The sequence below is a fragment of the Podarcis tiliguerta genome (genome assembly GCF_965153285.1).
Source record: "Podarcis tiliguerta genome assembly, chromosome: 12".
Lineage (NCBI taxonomy): Eukaryota > Metazoa > Chordata > Lepidosauria > Squamata > Lacertidae > Podarcis > Podarcis tiliguerta.
In genome coordinates, this window is record NC_139545.1 from 57,198,823 (window position 1) to 57,214,310 (window position 15,488).

The 15,488-nt window shown below is 49.9% G+C and overlaps 1 protein-coding gene across 1 annotated transcript in view; it reads left to right on the forward strand.

The window, feature by feature from the left end:
* MYO1G (myosin IG) overlaps positions 1–7,353 on the forward strand; it is a 96,817-nt gene extending 89,464 nt beyond the window's left edge. Inside the window, exon 22 of the transcript XR_014503656.1 lies at positions 7,103–7,353. The gene's annotated coding sequence lies outside the window, so the exon portion shown is untranslated. The remainder of the gene's footprint in view (positions 1–7,102) is intronic.
* The last annotated feature ends 8,135 nt before the right edge of the window (positions 7,354–15,488 follow it).

Below are 15,488 nucleotides of genomic sequence, written 5' to 3' on the forward strand. Positions count from 1 at the left end.
TTCTCGGTGGTGGCGCCCGGCCTGTGGAACACCCTCCCATCAGATGTCAAAGAGAAGAACAGCTACCAGACTTTTAGAAGACATCTGAAGGCAGCCCTGCTTAGGGAAGCTTTTAATGTTTGATGCATTACGGTATTTTAATATTTTGTTGGAAGCCACCCAGAGTGGCTGGGGAAGCCCAGCCAGATGGGCGGGGTATAAATTAAAAATTATTATTATTATTATTATTATTATTATTATTATTATTAAGTGCTGCGGGAGGCCAGTTTGGGGAAAGCTGCTTTGCAGCGTTGGTTTCTTCTGGAGGCAAAAGCAAACTCATTCTCTGCTGCAGTGGTTCTCAAAGTGAGTGATAGCATCCCGGGGTTAGGGGGGACGGCAGGATTACCTGGGGGGGGCGCTAAGATGCAAGCGGGGAGGCAGGGAGGTAAAAATGACGGTCAGACTTTGAAAACCTGGTCAGTTTTGTTGAGCCAATTAAACAGTTCTAATTGGGTCTTGACTAAATGTGCAATTAATTGTTTCTGTTTTGCATTTTGCTGCATTGTGATCATTCTTAGTGCTTTTTTAATGGGGTAGGAAAGGCAGTGCTGGGGGTGAGTTCGTGGAACCAAGAGGCCTGCGAAAGTTTGGGAACCACTGCTCTGTTGCGTCTCCTAGTAAATGTTGCAAATAAAAACTACAGAACTGCAACCAGTTGTCTTTGTAATAAATGGTTTATTTACAAAATGTGTGGCTTGATTGGGCATTATTGGGGGTGTAAAGGTAAAGGGAACCCTGACCATTAGGTCCAGTCGTGGCCGACTCTAGGGTTGCAGCGCTCATCTCACTTTACTGGCCGAGGGAGCCGGCGTACAGCTTCCGGGTCATGTGGCCAGCAGGACTAAGCCGCTTCTGGAGACCCAGAGCAGTGCATGGAAACGCCATTTACCTTCCTGCCGGAGCGGTACCTATTTATCTACTTGCACATGACATGCTTCCGAACTGCTAGGTTGGCAGGAGCAGGGACCGAACAACGGGAGCTCATCCTGTCGCGGGGATTCAAACCACCTATCTTCTGATCAGCAAGTCCTAGGCTCTGTGGTTTAACCCACAGTGCCACCCGCGTCTCTTTATTGTTGGCGTAGAAGCAAGCAAGAAAACATGAAGAAAAGGAGCTGGTCTTTAAACATAAAAATTGCATATTAAAATACGTGTCAGATTTACACATGTGGGGAGGTCTGTGTAAACAAACTGTTTTGGGGGGTGCATCAAAAACAGTACAGCGAACTGCCTGATATCAATTGGCAAGGAGTTCCACAGTGCAGAGTCAGGTGAGCATTGCAGAGGGTTGGACTAGATAATCCTTGTGGTCCCTTCAAACTCTATGTCTATGATTCTACTCTCTTGCGTTCAGAAGTGAAGGAGCGAGAAGCAGGCGGCAATGTTACTGTGGGTTGTTGTTTTTAATGTTATAGAACAGGAGCTCCTAAGAAGTCGAGGCAAAGTGAATCACCGAGAGTTGGAAATTGCCATTAATGACTACGTGAATTTTCTTGCCATGCTGTGCGGTAGGAGAGGAGCTATTTTGTCACAAAGCATCTCTGGCTGTGATGGTTGGACACACCTGTTGGCTGATTCCCCACCCCTAGAATGCCCTCCTCCGCAGCAACCTGGTCTCCTCAGTCAGAAATGACATGTACTTAGCAAGTGCGTCAGCCGATGACGGAAAGGTATGCGGTGGCTCAGCTCGTCACAGATATGAGTCAATCGAGGTCGCTCGCTCTAGCTGTGAACGGCAACGAGGAAAGTGGGCGGGAAGAAACCCAGGAGCCCACACCTAAACCACTAAGATGGAGCCCAGTGGGTTTATAGCCAAATGTGATCTACTTAGAGTAAAGGTAAAGGGACCCTTGACCATTAGGTCCAGTCGTGGCCAACTCTGGGGTTGCGGCGCTCATCTCGCTTTATTGGCCGAGGGAGCTGGCGTACAGCTTCTGGGTCATGTGGCCAGCATGACTAAGCTGCTTCTTGCGAACCAGAGCAGCACACGGAAATGCCGTTTACCTTCCCGCTGGAGCGGTACCTATTGATCTACTTGCACTTTGATGTGCTTTCGAACTGCTAGGTTGGCAGGAGCAGGGACCGAGCAAAGGGAGCTCAACCGTCGCGGGGATTCGAACCGCCGACCTTCTGATCGGCAAGTCCTAGGCTCTGTGGTTTAACCCACACGGTGTTTCCATGTGCTTCTCTGGTTCGCCAGAAGCGGCTTTGTCATGCTGGCCACATGATCCGGAAAAACTGTCTATGGACAAACGCCGGCTCACTTGGCCAGTAAAACGAGATGAGCGCGCAACCCCAGAGTCGTCCGCGACTAGACATAATGGTCAGGGGTCCCTTTACCTTTACCCCACCCTGCAACTCCAGCAACCTTCCAAACCCCCAGTTCACACCACAGGGCAAATGGGGAGGGCAATTATTTTGCTTTGCCAATGGCCCTCAGTGGCCCTGTATTATTTTTTAACGGCCCTATCTTGTCTTTTTGCCTATGCTAGCCCAGAAATTCCTCTGCTGCTTGTATTTCTCCCTTCACATCCTGAATAATCAAAATCCTACCAGTTATTAATTTCTAAGGTTTGGGGCAGGGGTAGGCAAACTACCTACCCACAGAGCCTAGGGCTTGTCGATCAGAAGGTCAGCGGTTCGAATCCCTGTGACAGGGTGAGCTCCTGTTGCTCGATCCCTGCTCCTGCCCACCTAGCAGTTCGAAAGCACGTCAAAGTGCAAGTAGATAAATAGGTACCGCTCCGGCGGGAAGGTAAACAGCGTTTCCGTGCGCTGCTCTGGTTCGCCAGAAGCGGCTTAGTCCTGCTGGCCACATGATCTGGAAGCTGTACGCCGGCTCCCTTGGCGAATAAAGCGAGATGAGCGCCGCAACCCTAGAGTCAGACATGACTGGACCTAATGGTCAGGGGTCCTTTTACCTTTACCTAGGCAAACTAAGGCCCGGGAGCCGGATCTGGCCCAATCGCCTTCTAAATTCGGTCCACAGACGGTCCAGGAAGCAGCTTGTTTTTACATGAGTATAATGTGTCCTTTTATTTAAAATGCATCTCTGGGTTATTTGTGGGACATAGGAATTCATTCATATATTTTTTTCCAAAATATAGTCCGGCCCCCCACAAGGTCTGAGGGACAGTGGACCGGCCCCCTGCTGAAAAAGTTTGCTGACCCCTAGTTTAGGGGGTGCCTCCCCCCCCCTCCTCCATCCTTATCTCTGGGTATACAGTGGAAGTTCTCCTCTTGTTGCTAGGTAACCGCAGCCCACCCAAACGCTTCTGGGATGTGGAGAGATGAGGGCTTATAGCTCCAGAGCGCATGATTTTGAGGCGTGGTGGGCCTTCTGGACTCCAGATTCTCAGGTGCCATCCATCATTCCCACGATTGTCCTCCAGAGCCCACTTGTATTCGCTCAGCGAGACGCATCCCGTCAAAACATGCTTGACCTTGGACGGGGAAAATATTAACTTATCCGCAGCGAAAAAATACCTCCCACTCCTCATGCGTGCGAATATTGCATCCTTGACGGAGACCTGTTCTTGTGGAGTCTATTGTTGGAAAGCATATCTCTCAGCCGTCGATCTCTCCGTCTTCCTTCCGCCTCGTCCTCCAGCCTTGGCACAAGACATCCCTGGCAGGGCTTCTAAGGCTGAGTGCATCAGAACCAGGAAGGATGAGGAGACGACTCTGGGTTTGCTGGCCCTAAGAAACAGCAGCCTCATCTGGTCCAGCTAGCACTGACTGGCAGCAGCGCTCCAGGGTTTCTCCTTTTTTAATTTTTAAAATTCATAGAATCAGAGAATCATAGAATCATAGAGTTGGAAGAGACCACAAGGGCCATCGAGTCCAACCCCCTGCCAAGCAGGAAACACCATCAGAGCACTCCTGACATATGGTTGTCAAGCCTCTGCTTAAAGACCTCCAAAGAAGGAGACTCCACCATACTCCTTGGCAGCAAATTCCACTGTCAAACAGCTCTTACTGTCAGGAAGTTCTTCCTAATGTTTAGGTGGAATCTTCTTTCTTGTAGTTTGGATCCATTGCTCCGTGTCCGCTTCTCTGGAGCAGCAGAAAACAACCTTTCTCCCTCCTCTATGTGACATCCTTTTATATACTTGAACATGGCTATCATATCACCCCTTAACCTCCTCTTCTCCAGGCTAAACATGCCCAGCTCCCTTAGCCGTTCCTCATAAGGCATCGTTTCCAGGCCTTTGACCATTTTGGTTGCCCTCCTCTGGACACGTTCCAGTTTGTCAGTGTCCTTCTTGAACTGTGGTGCCCAGAACTGGACACAGTACTCCAGGTGAGGTCTGACCAGAGCAGAATACAGTGGCACTATTACTTCCCTTGATCAATTGATTAATTTTCAACATATCATTTTCAACAGTAATTAAACGTACTTTCATTTCTTGCACCATTTTTTTTACTTCCATCAATCACATCTGGAAATTATCCAATCTATTCACCTAATATACATTTCATACTTCCACTATTGCATTTAACTCTCATAACTAATATCTCTCTTCTTTCTCTGCTTTGCAATGTTTCATATATTTCTCCTTACAAAACTTCTTGCAGCCCTACTAGTGTAATTTGTCGATTACAGTGGCTCTGCAAATAGTTCGTATATTTCTTCCAATCTTCTGTGAATCTCTGGTCCCGCAGGTTTCGAATCCTTTATGTCATTTTGTCCAATTCTGCATGTAACCCGAGGTACCACCGTACTGGATTTTTTTCTGCCACAGACTCTCCCAGCTCAATAAAACCCGTTATAGTGGTACCTCGGGTTGCAGACACTTCAGGTTACAGACTCTGCTAACTCAGAAATAGTGCTTCAGGTTAAGAACTTTGCTTCAGGATGAGAACAGAAATTGTGCTTTGGCGGCGTGGCAGCAGCAGGAGGCCCCATTAGCTAAAGTGGTGCTTCAGGTTAAGAACAGTTTCAAGAACAGACCTCCAGAATGAATTAAGTACCGTATTTTTCGCTCTATAAGAAGCACCAGACCACAAGACGCACCTAGTTTTTGGAGGAGGAAAACAAGAAAAAATATATTCTGAAACTCAGAAGCCAGAACAGCAAGAGGGATCACTGCGCAGCGAAAGCAGCGATCCCTCTTGCTGTTCTGGTTTCTGGGATAGCTGCGCAGCCTGCATTCGCTCCATAAGACGCACACACATTTCCCCTTACTTTTTAGGAGGGGAAAAGTGAGTCTTATAGAGCAAAAAATACGGTACTTAACCAGAGGTACCACTGTACTTCTTCAGATTCTGACACCTCCTCTTTCCAGTCCTCTCCCTCTTCTCCTTTTCTCTACTTATCGTTGTCCCACCACCCCTCCCCAGACTCTGCACCTTTTTCTCTTGGGGGGTTCCCCAACCTCTTTCCTTCCGCCATTCCTCTGCGTCCAACTGGCCCGTGATGCTGGATTGCATAAGGTAGCTTCCAACATTTCCTAAAACGACTCCCGCAGCTTGCCCCGAAACTGGCGCTCCCAGCTTTGGACTACAACTCCCATCAGCTGCGCTGGCTGAGGATGCTGGGAGTTGTAGTTCCAAATCTGCTGATTGAGTTCTGGGTTGCTGAGAGGTCCTCCTCTCCCAGATGGTGGGTTGAGCTGATGGTTTGCGTTCCGATTGTGATGGCCTGGGACTCGGGCTCGGACTCGGAGCCAGAGGAGTCTCAGTCGGCACCGGATCCTTTGCCTCAGGCATCATCTGAACCAAGTCTGGGGCCTGATCCTGAAGAGTCCCAGTCTGCGGAGGTTCCCCTGCAACAAACCCCAGCTGGGCCGAGTCAGGGGCCTGAGCCTGCCCTGGCTCCAGATGTGGGGATGACCTCGTTGCCTCCAGCTGGGCCATCACTTACAGCTGCTCTACTGCTGGTTGGGTCAGGGGAGGCAGTGGCGTAGTGTGGGTTGTCAGCACCCAGGGCAAGGCAAGTAATTTGCGCCCCCTAACCCGGGGCAAGGCAAGTAATTTGCGCCCCCCCCCGCTGCACTGTCCCTCCCCCAGATAGTCCCTTGCTCTCTCTCCGCACCGCACCGCACGCCTGGCACCCTCCCCTCCACAGTGGGCGACGACCCGGCGGCTCGGATCGGATTCGCACAGCCAGCACTGCAGTGAGAGAGAGTGAGTGAGCCAGGTAGGGGCAGAGAGCTGCGAGTGCGAGCGCCCCCCCCAGATGTTGCGCCCGGTGCGGCCGGGCCCCCCTGCACCCCCCACGCTATGCCACTGAGGGGAGGCTGAGGCGGCCTCTGGGTCTAGTCACCCACCGACGTCTCCCGAGCTGCAGAGACTGAGGTCTGGGAGAAGGAGAGACCTGAATACTTGCAGGAAGAGTGCTCGCCTTTGGGCGAGACAGGGAGGTGAGTCACTGGGGGATCAGGACCGGCCACTACCCTGACAAAGATAAAAGGCTGTCGGATCCTGCCCCAGGTTGCGGGAGCAACATTGCTGTATGCCGGATCCTGCCTGAGATCCTGTGCCTGTCCTTGTCTGGTTTCCTGCCTTGGCCCTGCCGGACTGACTTCTAGCCGAACCTCTGGATTCTGAACCAGTCCCGTTTCTTCAGTTACCCCCAGACCCAGCACTCCAATGGTTGTTCCGTCCATCCCTTGCACGTTTCTCAACTCCCTAGCACATCACCTAGAGATTCAGGTGTCTCACTAAATAAGGAGATTCTGACTAAACACTAGGGAGAACCTTCTGACCCCAAGGTCTGCTCAACAGTGGAACGGTCTCCCTTGGGAGGTGATGGACTGTCCTTTATTGGAGGTTTATAAGCACCTGTCAGGGATTCTTTTGTTATTGCAGGGGGTTGGACTGGATGATCTCTGGGGGTCCCTTCCAACTCTACAATTCTGTACTTCCCTGTTGACTTGTGGGTGTTGCTTTGGAGCAATCCACCCAACAGCCCTGCCCCACAGCAAGAACTGCCTTGTGGTTGTTGTTGTTTAGTCGTTTAGTCGTGTCCGACTCATCGTGACCCCATGGACCAGAGCACGCCAGGCACTTCTGTCTTCCACTGCCACCCGCAGTTTGGTCAGATTCATGTTTGTAGCTTCGAGAACACTGTCTAACCATCTCATCCTCTGTCGTCCCCTTCTCCTTGTGCCCTCCATCTTTCCCAACATCAGGGTCTTTTCCAGGGAGTCTTCTCTTCTCATGAGGTGGCCAAAGTCTTGGAGCCTCAGCTTCAGGATCTGTCCTTCCAGTGAGCACTCAGGGCTGATTTCCTTCAGAATGGAGAGGTTTGATCTTCTTACAGTCCACGGGACTCTCAAGAGTCTCCTCCAGCACCATAATTCAAAAGCATCCATTCTTTGGCGAAGAAGGCTGATCACCGAAGAATTGATACCTTGTGGTTACAGACATTAAATTCAGAAGAGGTTTTTTCATTTCTGGCATTCCATTTTCTTCTTTAAAAAAAAACAACAGTTAACATTTCTTCTGATTTTATTTTATTTTGCATAAAGTGCCATGGTCAGCAATCACCACCCCGCCCCCTCCCCGCCCCACAGAAATCTCCCCTTCCAGTTTGCTCCCCGCAAATGATACAGGTCAATACAACGTAGAAATCAAACACTTAGGCAAGACTCAGATAGTAAATATCATACAAAGAGATTTCAAATGCCCTCCGGATGAGGGCTGGGTTTGTTTTTCCAAAACTTTAAATATCTTTTGGGTTCCTCATTCAGCACAGGGCAGGCCTGGGATAGGCTAAACAGTCCTGGTTGTGTTTTGCAGTCCAGCCTTCCTTGCAGACTGGAAGCCACTGGCCGGCTAAAGAAGAAGAAATTCTCCTTGCCCGAGAGGGCGAGGGGGCAGATTTTGAGGTGGCGTTTTTGTCCCCCAGGCTCCCCTCAACCCCCATTGAGAAAGTTGCTGGAAAAAAATCCCACCAGAGGAATAAACAGAGTTTTGAAAGAGCAATCGTTGCCTCGGTATAGAAAATAAAAGCTCAGTTCTATTGCATCAGGAAGAGGAACGGCCCTGGTCATCTTGGTCTCCTAGTCCCAGGCTGGAAAGCAGGAAGAATCCAGCACGTTTTTTGCAGGAGGTTCCCCATCCTTTTAAAATTACAAAGCAAACAGTTCCAAAAAAGCGGAAAAGGAGCCACGGGGAGAGAAAGGCGGAAATTAAATAGATACATCTCAACATGCACAATGTCCATTATCTCCACCCCTTTAGGAAAGCTATTTACATTATTATATCTACATATCAGCATTTCCACCAAAGGGGAACTTGCCATTTTGTTTTTTTAGCAGCAGATGAGTGGGATCAAAAATCTCCCAGAGGCCCAAGAGTTAAGAGAGTCCCTTTGGCGGGGTGTGCGTTTGTAGTCTCCAGGGGTTTACCCGACTGGCTTTTCCTGCTTTTTGGAGGATGGAGTTCTACCCCCAGTCGAAATCTGTAGGTTACAACCATAATAGCCCAGGCTGCATCCCTTGGCTAGGATGGGGCTAGCTTGGGCTATGCATAGGGCTCCCTGTATTTCCCCCTTAAATAAAATAATGATAATATCCACGTCACCATCAAATTATGTGCCAACCAACGATGAATCCTGCAGCTTGTATCAACGATGCAAATTTGTAGGGGAAAGGGCATGGGGCTTCTCTAGATGCAAGTGTGTCCTTCAAACGCATGAGGCCTAGAAACTTGGCTTTCCTAAGGGAACCAAGGTTCTCAAGAGGTTTAATTTGGTGCCCGTGGTTGATTTCTGTGCTTGTTTGGTCATGGAATTCACACACACGGGCTTGGCTGTTCAAATAGGTCACTTCCCACCACCCTGTTTAGGGATATTTCTTTGAGCGGGAGAAGTTATTCCCAGCTTGGCGCATCTCCCCCAGTTCTAGATCAGGGGTGTCGAGAAGCCGTTATCTGAATGAGCCCCGCGGTTGCAGAACCTGTGTCTTTTATAAAAAGAAGTCAACAGCCGAAGCCCATTATTACAGATAAAGGTAAAGGTAAAGGTACCCCTGCCCGTACGGGCCAGTCTTGACAGACTCTAGGGTTGTGCGCCCATCTCACTCAAGAGACCGGGGCCAGCGCTGTCCGAAGACACTTCCGGGTCACGTGGCCAGCGTGACATCGCTGCTCTGGCGAGCCAGAGCCGCACACGGAAACGCAGTTTCCCTTCCCAGTAGTAAGCGGTCCCTATTTATCTACTTGCACCCGGGAGTGCTTTCGAACTGCTAGGTTGGCAGGCGCTGGGACCGAACAACGGGAGCGCACCCCGCCGCGGGGATTCGAACCGCCGACCTTTCGATCGGCAATATTATTACAGATATTCTCACGTATAAAAATATGTGTGTGCAGGTAGCAATATGGTTTGTGTGTGCCTCTATAATGCGACTGTTTTCCCTCCTCTCTCAATCCTGCTTCTCTCCAGCTACGTAAATATCCTATACAGAAGGACCCGGCATGTGTGTGGCAGGGCTTGGGGGCCAGAGCTCAGGGTTCAAACGCCTGTTTAAAGGGGTTAGATTCAGGAGGCTAGGAAGGATTCCCCTTCTCTTGCGGACCTGCTGTCAATCAGAGCAGGGGTCAAGAACCTGCGGCCGTGCAAGTGGTGTTGGATCCTGAACACTCAACGGCCCCAGGTGGAGTCTAATAATAATAATAATAATAATAATAATAATAATAATAATTTATTATTTTACCCCGCCCATCTGGCCGGGCCTCCCCAGCCATTCTGGGTGGCTTCCAACAAAATATTAAAATACAGTAATGCATCAAACATTAAAAGCTTCCCTAAACAGGGCCGCCTTCAGGTGCCTTCTAAAAGTCTGGTAGTTGTTGTTCTCTTTGACATCTGACGGGAGGGCGTTCCACAGGGCGGGCGCCACCACTGAGAAGGCCCTCTGCCTGGTTCCCTGTAACTTGGCTTCTCGCAGGGAGGGAACCACCAGAAGGCCCTCGGAGCTGGACCTCAGTGTCCGGGCAGAACGATGGGGGTGGAGACGCTCCTTCAGGTATACTGGACCGAGGCCGTTTACGGCTTTCAAGGTCAGCAGCAACACTTTGAATTGTGCTCGGAAACGTACTGGGAGCCAATGTAGGTCTTTCAACACTGGGGTTTGACATCATCTGGGCTCCCGGAGCCAGGACTTCTTTTCAGCCGGAACTTGCGGCACCTCTCAGGTGGACACCACTGCCATTCTAAGAGAACGACAGAGGTGTTCACACCGAGTTCCAGCACCTCTTTTTCTATAAAAATAGCACTGCCTGGAGTAGACATTACTAGGCTGGCCAGCGGTCTGGCTATGTTTAAGGCAGCTCGGTTTCATTTCTCTAAAGCTCTCATGTCAGCCTTCGTCAACTGGGATGTTCCCCATCCCAGATGTTTACGGACTCCAAATCCCATCGGTGCCGTGGTCCTGTTGTGCAGAGCTCGTTGGAGACAAGAGCCTCAGCATATGAAGTTGGTCGAGCATGAGTCTCTTAGTCACAAAACCAAGGGTCCAGATGTAGAACAGGAAGCAGCAAGGTAAGGCCACGAACCGCAGCATCCGAGAGCTCTGATTAAAGAGGCTGGTTCTCATCAATGCCTTCTCCTCCGCTTCCTTGAAGGCTGATCAGCTACAGGTGAAGTCACTCTGCCTTCTCCCCCTTCAGGCAGCTGTTCAGCAGGTAAAGCTGACTGCTGGCCCCTGACCATCAGCCCATCAGCCACTGATGGGCGTTGGAGTCCTAAACGTCTGGCGGGCACCAGGTTGATGAAAGCTGCTTGTGGGGCCGTCAATGTGGCAAGTGCAGGAAACGCTGGGTGGGGGTTCTGTAGCTGAGATTCCTGCATTGCAGGCGGGGTTGGGCTGGATGACCTCGTGGGGTCCCTTTCAAGTCTATGATTCTGCAACTCCCACCAGCCCCAGCATCAGGCCACACGGCTTGATGGGAGCTGTGGTCCAAAACATCTGGGGGGCACCAAGTTGGCGAAGGCTGTCTTACGTAACACAGAGATTGGGGGCAGCTACCCTGGAATGAGTGACGCCTATTGCAAAACCAGAAAGGGCTTGCTCTCCCTGCCTGCAAAAAACAGGCGATGGAGAATTACAGAACTGGGGTCACGTAGCAACTGGGATTGCAGCCCTCTCGCCGGCGAGGAAATTCTGCAGGCCTTTTGGCTAGCCAAAGCAGAGAGGGCAAATACCGTATTTTTTGCTCTATAAGACTCACTTTTCCCCTCCTAAAAAGTAAGGGGAAATGTGTGTGCGTCTTATGGGGTGAATGCAGGCTGTGCAGCTACCCCAGAAGCCAGAACAGCAAGAGGGATTGCTGCTTTCATTGCGCAGCGATCCCTCTTGCTGTTCCGGCTTCTGAGATTCAGAATGTTTTTTTTCTTGTTTTCCTCCTCCAAAAACTAGGTGCGTCTTGTGGTCTGGTGCGTCTTATAGAGCGAAAAATACAGTATTTCATGGCCTTGGGCTTCAGGTCCTAGGTACACCAGGGTTTTGCTGAGATTGACGGGGAAGTTCAAGCGGCACATCGATGCGACCGTCACACACGACACCTCTCTATCTTTCTCAACCTCCCCCTTCTCCGCAGGCCCTGTTGAATCTAATAAGTACGACCTGCAGCAAAAAGTTGCAGCGTGACACGTTTTGCTCCGCATTCCTGCCGCCCCATTCCATTCCCCCCAGTGAGAATCTTGCAACCACATATATGATCTTCTCTGGGATGTTTTGAGGGCAACCCCCCTCCCCAGATTTCTTTCCTTCTAACTTTTTTTAAAAAATATTATCTCTGGGAAACTTGGGGCTTCTTGAAGCCTGACGATGGCTTCCTATTTGTGTGACGGCAGTTTGGGCTCCATCAAGACCCATAGTTTACAAGAGTTCACCTTGAGCATATCTGTTTCCTCCTGCTATTCAATTCAAACTAAACAAACCCCTGTGTTGCAAAAGAGAACGTCGACAATGTTTAGGCAACACAATGACCATATACATACGTAATAGACAATCTTTATAGAATTCCTTCAAACAATAACAAGTTCAAAACGAAATCTCAACAAGGAAACATTTAAATGAAGCGAGGTGCCAAACTTTGTTCGATGAAAGGTAAGCTGTGGAGTATTTGTGTATTCAGCAAATATAATGTCCGACACTGAACAGAGATTCCGGATATTGACTGCTGTTTCGTAGATCTTCGTCAGTGTGGTGGGAGAATATAGAATTGTTTCATAAACCCATCTTATTTCGAATGAATATATGTGAATGAAAATATCAAACGCTGTGGAGCGTTCATCTCTGTTCAGTGTTGGACATTATATTTGCTGAATAGACAAAGCTCCACAGCTTAACTTTCATCGTACAAAGTTTGGCACCTTGCTTCATTGAAAGGTTTCCAGAGACTTTGTGACTAATATTTCATTTTGAACTTGTTATTCTTTGAAGGAATTCTATAAAGATCGTCTGTTACGTATCTATGGAGGGACGCGGGTGGCACTGTGGGTTAAACCACAGAGCCTAGGGCTTGCCGATCAGAAGGTCGGCGGTTCAAATCCCTGTGACGGGGTGAGCTCCCATTGCTCGGTCCCTGCTCCTGCCAACCTAGCAGTTTGAAAGCACATCAAAGTGCAAGCAGATGAATAGGTACCACTCTGGCAGGAAGGTAAACGGCGTTTCTGTGCGCTGCTCTGGTTTGCCAGAAGCGACTTAGTCATGCTGGCCACATGACCCGGAAGCTGTACGCCGGCTCCCTCGGCCAATAAAGCGAGATGAGCGCCGCAACCCCAGAATCGTCCGCGACTGGACCTAATGGTCAGGGGTCCCTTTACCTTTATTACGTATGTATATGGTCATCGTGTTGCCTAAACATTGTTGACATTCAATTCGAACTAAACGGATCTGTTCAGACAGCAAGGAGGATCCAGTCTGCCTTCTTGAATTAAAATGTGGGCAACTGTGTTTGGTGCAGAAGGGCATGCTTCTGTGGCCTGGGGACAGCAGACAGACCTGATCCGTACTCCTGGCAGAAGAATGACCTTACTAGATCAGACCAAAGACCCACCAAACCCAGAACCCTCTTTTCCACAGTGACCAAACTGATGTTTGCAACAAGGGGTGAGAACCCAATCCCTCTTGCGGTCATTGCTTGCCAAACGGTTAGAGTGTCGGACCGAGACCTGAGAGGTACCAGGGTTCGAATCACCACTCAGCCGTGAAGCTCACTGGGTAGGCAGTCCCTGTCTTTTATCCCACACTACCTCGCAAGGTTGTTGTGAGCCCAGCTTTGGCTGGGGAGGGCGGGATAGAAATAAATAATAATTATTATTATTACTATTATTATTATTATTATTATTAAATGAGGAGAGGGAGAGAACCAGCTTGAGCTCCCTGGAGAAAAAGGTGGGGTATAGTTCAACGAAATACCGTATTTTTCGCTCTATAGGGCGCACCAGACCATAGGGTGCACCTAGTTTTGGGGGGGGAAATAAAGGGAAAAATTCTTATTTCCCCCCGATCCCCAAAGAGCAAAGAAGCCAAGACAGGGAGCGGGATCCATCCCGCTCGCTGTCTTGGCTTCCTCTTTAGCCGCGCGCAACCTCTCCAGCCGGGATGTATCCCGCTCCCTGTCTTGGCTTCGTTTTTAGCTGCGGGACTGTGCCCAAGCTTCCCCCGACCCCAGCCCCCAGAACAGGCAGCTATCCGCAAGCCTTCCAAGCGCAGCAGGAACTTCTACTGCACTCCGAAGGCTTGCGGATAGCTGTCTGAAGTCCCAGGAGCACAGCGGGAGTTTGCACTGCGCTCGGAGGGCTTCAGGCGGCTATCCGCAAGCCTTCCCAGCACAGCGGGAACTCCTTGCAGATAGGCTTGCAGATAGCTGCCTGAAGCCCCCGGAGCTCAGCCTTTGAAGCCCCCGCAGGGCAGTGTGGTGCCTTCACCCCGCTGCCCTGCGGAGGCTTTGCGCAGCTAACCACAAGCTAGAACAGCGAGACAGAGTGCTGCGAAACGCTCCGTCTCCCTGTTCTGGCTTTGGGCTTAGCCATGCAGCCTGCATTCGCTCTATAGGACGCACACACACTTCCCCTTAATTTTTGGAGGGGGAAAAGTGCGTCCTATAGAGCAAAAAATATGGTAAATAACTTGGTTTTCCAGCAACTGGTAATCAGAGGGATGCCCATCTCTTGAGACCAAAGGTAGCCGCCATTTTGTCCCACAAATTGTTTCTAGACTCCTTTTAGATCTGGTGGCAGATTTCCCACCCCGGGCGATGCAAAAATTTGGCACCCGGTGCAGGCGAATGGTTTGTGCCCCCCCCCAGTCCTAAATGGAGGTGTCGGCCAACACATTTCTCAGATGACCAATCGGAAGGGTCCGTGCTGTCTGCCAATCACAGAGCCTGATGTTGCTCCCATGAGGTTCCCACTCCCTGATCTCCATCCTCCCCGATATCGAATTGTGCTATTTAAAGAATAGCATCTGATTGCTTCCTGCCTCCCGTTGGCGACCTGCAAAAAAGGAAAATTCTGGGGGAATTTACTGAAGGTTTCTATAGACGAGCAAGAGACCTTTTAGCATAAGACTAGGACTTCATACCACGAAAAAGAAAGGTTTTGTTCCTTAATAAAGGAGCCCTTTCATCGGGTGAAGGAGTTAAAGGCTTTTTTCTTTCCTTAAAGAAAACTCTAGATTCTGTCTCGAAACACACACACGCAACCTCTCTCTGCTGGTGGTTCAGCTGCAACCTCCAAATTTTGCCAGTTGCCATGGAAATCAACAAGAGATAATGTTATATATATGTACACAGGATTTTCTTTAAAAAGGGGGGGGGGGAGGAAGAGGTCAAATTTTCTTTTCTCTCAAAATGCAGGCTAGTCGTGTGTCTGTGTATGAGAACTTTGATTTGTGTTTTATTTTATATTGTGTTTTTATGTTGCGAGTCGCCCTGAGATCTGCGGATGAAGGGCAGTATACAATTTTTAATAATAATAATAATAATAATAATAATAGGCATGCAGACTCCCTGTCTGAGGCCCTGCCGGACTGTGAGGACAATATTGGGCTCCCTCAGCCTCTGCCAACCTAGTGCCCTCTAGATCTTTGGCAGCTGCAAAACATCTGGAGTGCACCACGTTGGCAAAGGCTGGGCCTGACTTGGCTAGCTGGACCAGTTGCCCGAGTCCTTGCAAGGCGGCTTCCTCTGTTCAACTACAATTCCCAGGGTTCCTTGGGGCAGGAGCTACGGGTGACCAGGTGCCACACACAAATTGGGTTCCTGGGTCTTTATTTAGGCAGCGGATGAGAACATCTGGGCCTTCTTCCCATCCCAGTTGCCATTGTGCTGTTGCTACGTGGGATGAGAAGCTAACAAAAAGGCTGGTCACCTGACCAGGGGCTGGGAGACGGGCAGGCCAACCGGCCAATCCAGGCCATTCCTGCTACCAGGGCACCAGACCCCTGCATCTCCTTATAAGGAGGCTCTGAGGAGAGCCAGGGTGGCCT